Raw genomic sequence first — 8291 nt, 5'->3', positions numbered from 1 at the left:
CCTCTGAGTGACTACAAGTTAATTTAAATCAGAAAATAATTACCTACTAAAAAAAATATCTTACATACCTAGGTTTGGTTTAGATGATTAAAGTTATATTATTACACTCAACGGCGCATTTATAATAAAAGTTTTATCTAGAAATATTGAATACGTCTTATTTTGGCGTTTTACTTGTTTTTTATAAATGTGGGCATCTCATAGTAGGATGATAAAATCTAGTCAATTAAGTGGATTTCTGCAAAATATCATTAGTTTTAGCAATATGTGAAATAAGCTTTTGAATAAAACGATAATAAACCGATTTCTCGTTCTTTTTCTTATTTTTTATAATATTCGAATAATTATTCGAATATTCGAATATGTCGTCAGAAAAAGTCGAATATTCGAATACCTGAAAGTTTCGAATATTTGCAAGCCCTAGTTGAAACTTTCAACCGGTACTAGCAAAACAAATAATTAGTAGGTTGAAATGTTCAACTGGTACTAGCAAAACAAATAATTAGTAGGTTGAATCATTCAACCGGTACTAGCAAAACAAATAATTAGTAGGTTGAAACGTTCAACTGGTACTAGCAAAACAAATAATGAGTAGGTTGAAACGTTCAACTGGTACTAGCAAAACAAATAAGTAGTAGGTTGAATCTTTCAACCGGTACTAGCAAAACAAATAATTAGTAGGTTGAAACGTTCAACTGGTACTAGCAAAACAAATAATTAGTAGGTTGAAATGTTCAACTGGTACTAGCAAAACAAATAATTAGTAGGTTGATTGTTCAACTGGTACTAGCAAAACAAATAATTAGTAGGTTGATTGTTCAACTGTTGCTAGCAAATCAAATAATTAGTAGGTTGGAACTTTCAACTGGTACTAGCAAAACAAATAATAAGTAGGTTGGAACTTTCAACTGGTACTAGCAAAACAAATAATTAGTAGGTTGGAACTTTCAACTGGTACTAGCAAAACAAATAATTAGTGGGTTGGAACTTTCAACTGGTACTAGCAAAACAAATAATTAGTAGGTTGGAACTTTCAACTGGTACTAGCAAAATAAATAAGTAGTAGGTTGAATGTTCAACTAGTACTAGCATAACAAAAGAAATTATAAGCGAAATCATAACACTTGCCTACGATACAAACAGAGAATAATTATTAAGTTGAATGTTCAACTGGTACTAACTACTAACAAACCAAAAGAGTCAAATGTACCTAGTAACTAGTCTAGTAGACGCGATAGTGGTGGTTGGTACTAACGATAGGACCTTTTGTTATAGGTCGTCCAAATTAGTACAACATAGTACTTAAAAGTAAACTGACGCGATATAGTGTTGGTTGGTACTAACGATAGTATCTTGTTTTAGGTCATCCAAAATGTCCTAGATACCACCATTAGACGGATTCTTTAGCCCACCAAAACTTAATAGGGAGGCAAAATAGTCATAAACTGACATTATGTTAGTATAGAGTGACCTCCCATTATGTAATGTATTTATTGAATTCGAAATTATATAATAAGCAGTTTAGTGCCTCTGCCTACTGTTCCAGTTAACTTAAGGCGTAGGCATGGTCTAATAAAACATGGTCTTCCATTCCCAGAGTGACACGCGATTACGTCACAATAACATTGCCACTTTATTTCAACATAACATGTTACATGGGTACATTATACCTATGGTTAATAAGTTAAAATATTTCTTTATAATTTTATAATTTTCATTTATATGTATTTTAGCTTAAATTTTACAATAACACGTCATTTTTAATTACTCGTTAGCAATATCTTCCGATTCACGAAAGAAATTTCAGACTTTCGGGTAATTCTGTTTATACTACTGGCAACAAAGGATAGCGCTGGGGACATTTGACAATTCAGATCTAGATAACTTCATGCCCTGACCGTCATCCTTGTCGAACGCGTGTTAATTGTTATTTCCTTCTCGCTCAGTGTCAGCAGTCGCAGTGTTTTCCAAACTTTTCACGTCGTAAGCTTGGTAATTAATGTGTAACTGTGAATTAGTTTTTCAAACGTTTGTCTTGTATAGAAAAATAAAGTTTAATTTAATACATTAGATTTGTTTTATTTTACTATGTTTCTACATGAATAACTTAAAATTAATGCCGTTAAAATAATTTTCACCGTTGGTTAAAATTCTCCCACATTTCAAAGTTTGAGAACCTGTAAACAGCATGATGACGTAGGCGCGTGTCAGTTAGGTCATACGCGAATCTCGGAATGGAGTACCAGGCGGAGTATATTATTATACCATGGGCGTAGGTATAGATGGATGGCCTCGGGAATAGGCATATCTACTAATGTAGATTCAGGATAGATTTCAATTATACAAAAAAAAATACGCCAGTTGGAAAACATTTCCTGTAAAGTATTACAATTTAACCTTCTTCTAACCTATACCCGTATCATAAATTTACTGCATTTTGCAGATGTTCGTATGGGTAAGAACTTAATGTATCAGCTTAAATAAAAACGAACAAAGTATATATAAAAATATATTATACGACGACTTAGACGGTATTCCGGTTAAAGATTGTTGTAGCAATCCTGTTGGAACAGTTAGAAGACAGGTTAAATTATAGTTTAAGGGAAACAAGCAGGTGACCAGGATAAGAGTAATAATGCATTCTGCGTAAGTAGCCGTGGAAATTGTGGAACACAGAGGCATGCCTAAACTGCCCTAATAAAACCTATAAATAGATGAGGATATACAATTCTTCAAAATCGTATATGACCCAGATTTCATATAATAAATTCCAATTCCAATCTATTTTAGAGCCGGAATACATGATTCTATAGAATAATAATCAGGGCAAAGCTCAATTACAAACCCAAGTACAACAGGTACGTAAATAGACGCTGGGCCTGTCATAATACATCATGTCATGTAGTACCTAAAGTCAATTCTGTAAAAACTGAAGTGGCGATGCGGGGAGCCTTACACGGTGAGGAAGCACTGCTTACTTAACTAAACTACGAAACTATACCCAAGGCAACCATGACTAAGGTACTAACAGAAAAAACTCTAGTGACCAGCAGTTAACCTAATGTCTTGTAAATAGACATACGACTTTTGCCGGTTAACAGTGTAGATGACGAAGTCCCTTTTTAACTACCCAGGTAGTAGGTACACCTACTCAGATGAAGATGAGTGATGTGTGTGATGTGATGACTAATTATAATTAAGTGTAATTAAAAAGGCACTTTACAGGAAAATATATTTCCTTATTTCAGTCACATGCATAAACTTACAATAATTAAGGATGCCAAAACGCTTAGGTATGCGGTTGAGACAATACATACATTAGAAATTATACATAGTCTCAGAACCGATACATTAAATCAAAACAGAAACAAATAACTAAATATTGTGTGTAGGTACCTACACATTATAAAATAAAAACAATAAGTATTCGAATTAACCGTGATTTTGATCGCTCTCAATGACAGTTTGCCTGATGTTTAATTTGTTGAGGCTAACAAATTAAGTAAAACTAGTAGATTAAAGTTGTAGCTTGAACCACTTCATTGATCTACCCAAGAGTACACATTTATTGTACTAATTGAGCACTAAGTCTCAAAAGACCAAAAACCTAGGTCTTATCATTTAGAAACGTTAAACGTAACGATAAAATGGTAAAGGACCTAAACATTCGAACTGTACTCTGGTGTACTCAGTATTTCATGGGATCATGGTTAGAATAATGGAATTCCATTGGTTCGTTGGAAGATGTTTATTGAAATTAAATGACATACTTACCAATGGCAGGATATAGGAAGCAGACATACAAGGTGTATACCTATGTTTCAGGTTTATAAAATATGTTGCAAGTAATTGAAATAAACCGAAGAAAAAGTGTATAAGTACAAATAATAATATTTATGTGACAGTCTGACAGTAATTATTGTGGAAATAATAATACAATACTTACTGGTCACAATTCAATTGAAAAATCAGCTTTCAATTAGTAAAGTGTTACGTTATTTTCATAACATAAATTGTAATTATGATTCTTCGCATAAGTAAGTTGCTAGAATAATATTACATTCGATATTATATTTGCTGTGTTACTTTTTGAGCAATAAAATGAATAAAATAAATATTTGGATTAATTGATGTCAAGATTATATTATTCAAGTATTATAATTAAAGAACGATAATTAGATATATATGCAATGCAATTAATAATAATAATGGTCAAATAGGCAGGTAAATCTTAGTAGGTACCTAACAAATTAATAATATATAAATCTATTTATATAGATTATTGTTTGCTTAACCTATTCACAAGTAAAACTAATCATACTTGACGTGGTACCTCTACAACGAATGTAACATTCCTACTTTATTTGACCTTGGATTATCTTCAAGTATTTTAAATTGCATTATATATATTAACATCATACAAGACTAGTAAAACAGAGTCAATCAGTTATTGCCAATAAGTAACTAATGTCCAAGACGCTTGGCAAGCTTACAATCTTATTGTACCTAAATCATGAAATAGGTATTAATTAGGCAAATATTATATTGTATGCTAATGAAAATACCTGGAAATGTGTAAGCATCAAAAGGAAAATGTAGTAATTAAGGCGTTTAAAGTAAATCTTTGAGTTATAAGCAATTGAATAAAAAACTCAAAACTGCAAATAGGAGAAGGAGAGGGACTGACACCTAAGAAGAAATTGTAAAAGTAAAATAATAGTTTTACAGATTTAAAGGCTTGCTAGTGTTGGAAAATATTTATTATTTAACTGTTGTAAAATGAATACATCCACACCTCACCGAGTTTCTTACGCCGGTTCTTCTCGGGTCTGAGGTTAACCTTTCCGAACCGGTGGTAGTATACCTAGATTGGAAAAATAAATTAACCTAGCGAGTATAAGATAATACGATAAACTGAACTATTGTTGCATGATAAATATATAAAGTAAAATAAATAACTCATTATAAAAAGGGAGAGATGTGACGATTACACAATAAACAGTACGACGCAACTACCCGCTAGCTTCACTCCGTGGAGAAGTGTCATGGCGGGCGGGTGGCTGGCGGAGTGCACGAGCAATAACAGTTGTTTCATTTGATCACCCAGTACACAACGGAGCCTGGACGTCACAGATAGCTACTATTAAAAACTCATCAAAGGGTTATATTCACATTAAAGATTGTACCGTACATGCCATCAGACTATAACACAAAGAAAACATACAGAAATTTATAACAAGTCATAAAATCACAATTAAATAAAATTGACACTTAACTTCGTTCGTCGTCGTAGCTCTCCAACTGAGAAGAAGTCCACAACTGTCAGACACCCGCTTATATTAGATTAGACTTTACCCCTTCCACTACTTCTTGGTGGGAATAACAAGTAAGGTGTTTCCTGCACATCCGGTTATCATAATAATTCAATTTAACAAATGTCTTTGCTGCATTTATTTTAATTTATTATAGAATAATTAACGCAAACTAATACAAATTTCATATCATGCCTTATTATTATAAAATACTTTATTTACGTTACTTATGTTCTGACAGTTATGGTCAAGAAATATACATGGAGGTTAGTTGTGTTATTGAACAGCAGTTCTAACTTATTATTTCGATATACGTATTAGCTTAGCGAAAGTGAACCATTTCGTAAAAATGTAAGTGTGATCTTTGTTTTTATACTACGTATCTCACACGTTCGGCAAGTTTTTGCAATTTAGTAAGGACTACTCTTGCAAAAAGTTTGCCGACGATGCTTAGTAAGGAGATACCCCGGTAGCAGTTACAGTTGCCGCGGCCATCTTTCCCTTTGTATAAGGTCACGATATTTGCATCGCGCATATCCTGCGGCAAAACCTCCTTTTCCCAGCATTTCCCTAGGAAGTTATGAAGCAGTGGCAATGTGCACTCGAGTTTTAGGATCTCGGTGAGAACACCATCTATTCCAGGACTCCTGCATGACTTAAGCCTCAATGTGGCCTCACGAAGATCCCCGACTGTGGGTAAATTGTCGAGCTCAGTCAGAACAGGTAGGTTTGGAATTAAATCCACAGCTACGGGACTGATTTCAACTGGTCGAGAATAAACAGAGTGTGAATGAGATATACCAAAGAACACCGCAGCTTATTGTCTTATTTTAAATGACAGTATATTTGAATATAAGCCTTTAAGTAATATTACGAAAAAAGTATCATAAATATCATAATGCAACATATATTTGTAGACCTTCAAGTGTTTAAAACAAATGAAAACTAATTTATTGTCAAAGAATTTTCATACAGCACGCTGGAATACACACAAGTTTTTTTAATCAAACCCCCCTTTCCATTTTCTAAATTAACGGAAAGTGAAAAAAGGCAGATAAGATGGGTAGAAAAACATTTAGGTATTTTGTGGCACGAGGGTTATGTTGACTATAAAGAATTTAAAAGACTAATTGGTACCCATATAAAAGATAAAACGATCTATGTGAAAGGTATGCAAAAAGTTCAATGGGTTAAAAATTTATATCCAAATTTACAAGAGCTGTATAAAAAATATTGTTTGCCTGAGTGTATTTATAATTGTGTATTGTGAAACGTTGCTATTTTAAAAGGTAAATAAGATTGCAAAGCTCCGGCTTGTTCAATAAAGCATAGCACGTTAGCACAGAAAATAAAATTAACTTAATTAGTAAAAATGTGGTGTCAAAAATTGCTTGCTGGAGGAACCTTATTTTGGGAGATAAAAAGCGAACAAATTTATATTTAAGGAACTTTATTTATTACTAAAATCTTGCCTATGCAATGTTAGTGGCTTAATCTAAACTTATGACCTCTGTGTGAACCTCTAACTTGATTTGACGACACCTAATGGTAGAACTTAGCTCAGTGGACGGCGGGGCCGCTTAATAGGTCCAGAATAAAGCTTCACACAGAATTCTACTTATTTATGAACTAAATTATTGTAACACTAAATTCGATGTACCAGGATTTTCAAAAGTCTTTATGCTACTTTAATGGTTGCTCATAGTTTTAAATTCACTCTACACTTTACAGCTGGTGCTGATGCCCTACAAAATTAAAACATGTAAAGGACCGACCTCAGTATGAAAACCTTCCTCAGACGCTGCGGGGTGTCAGGCTGGTTTCCCCGAGAAGGCTGGAAGCTGAGCGGAGATGTAGAGCTCAGGGGCCGCGCACGTGGTACCAAGACGACGTGGCAGAGGCAGATGGGATGCTTAATTCCTCGATCCAGGAGGTCTCCCAAACAATATTCATAAATTGACTTCCAAGCTTTTGAAATGATGAAATAAATTTAATTTAAATTTAATTTAAATTCCCGGCTCCTGTAAACCGAGAAAAGGTTATATTAGCCGATGCCCTTTATGGCCGCTAGAGAAGAAACGAAACAATTGTAAATTTAGCTCACCGCACTGGAAGCTGCTAAGACTTCTGGCGGAGCGCTCCCTTCCCTCGAGCAGGAGTCACTCTGCAAAGAACCAAACCCTGGTTAAGAACAAACCCACAACGTTTCGCGCCATTGTGGAGTTGATCACCACGAAATTTAATTAGTACTCACTCAGTGGAGCTTCCGAAGGACTCAAGCTGTTTCCATCTTTCGGACCACCATGTCGAAAGTGTGGTCTTCCCATGAATTGTGCTCTTGCGAGCGAGTGTCCCCAGAGGGGTTCCCAAATCAAATGTGCAAATCATTCTCGAATGAACTCCTCCAATATGGAGGTCCCTGAGGGCCTAACAAAAGTAGGGTGGCAGTCCCTTGAAGACACAAATCCTTCGAAAATTCTATCTGAATTGTTTAGACATTTTCACTCCTGAGCCTAAGAAATATATTTTTATCATTAAATCTAATATTGTTTCATTCCAGAGCCACTTTGTAAGTCTGTAATTTCTATGTTTTGTTTTATATCAAAATTATTTTTTACCTGAAAAACATACCTAAATCATACAAAGTTTTCCTGGAGTGACAATATAAATATCTCAAGTTTTAATTATTTTTACTCGTATGACAACCCCGACAACAGATAAGCATCTAGAGGTGCATCTGAATGCAACAGATTATGCAAAGAAGTGCAATTAATATAGTTCGTTTCGGACACTGTTAAAAACGTTGAAATAAGAAAAGGTATTTTTCTTTTAATTATGAATCATCTCAATAATACTTAATATAAATTTAGAAAAATGTACTACGTTACAGTATGTCATAAGAAAAGTTGTGCGGTTAGAAATGTTATATGTATCAAAAAATGGTATTTAGACAATTTACGAATCTAAACTTAATTAGTA

The sequence above is a fragment of the Cydia splendana genome, unplaced genomic scaffold (genome assembly GCF_910591565.1).
Source record: "Cydia splendana unplaced genomic scaffold, ilCydSple1.2 scaffold_49_ctg1, whole genome shotgun sequence".
NCBI classification, from domain to species: Eukaryota; Metazoa; Arthropoda; class Insecta; order Lepidoptera; family Tortricidae; genus Cydia; species Cydia splendana.
The sequence above is the reverse complement of the archived record's forward strand: the minus strand, read 5'-3'. Positions refer to the sequence as shown.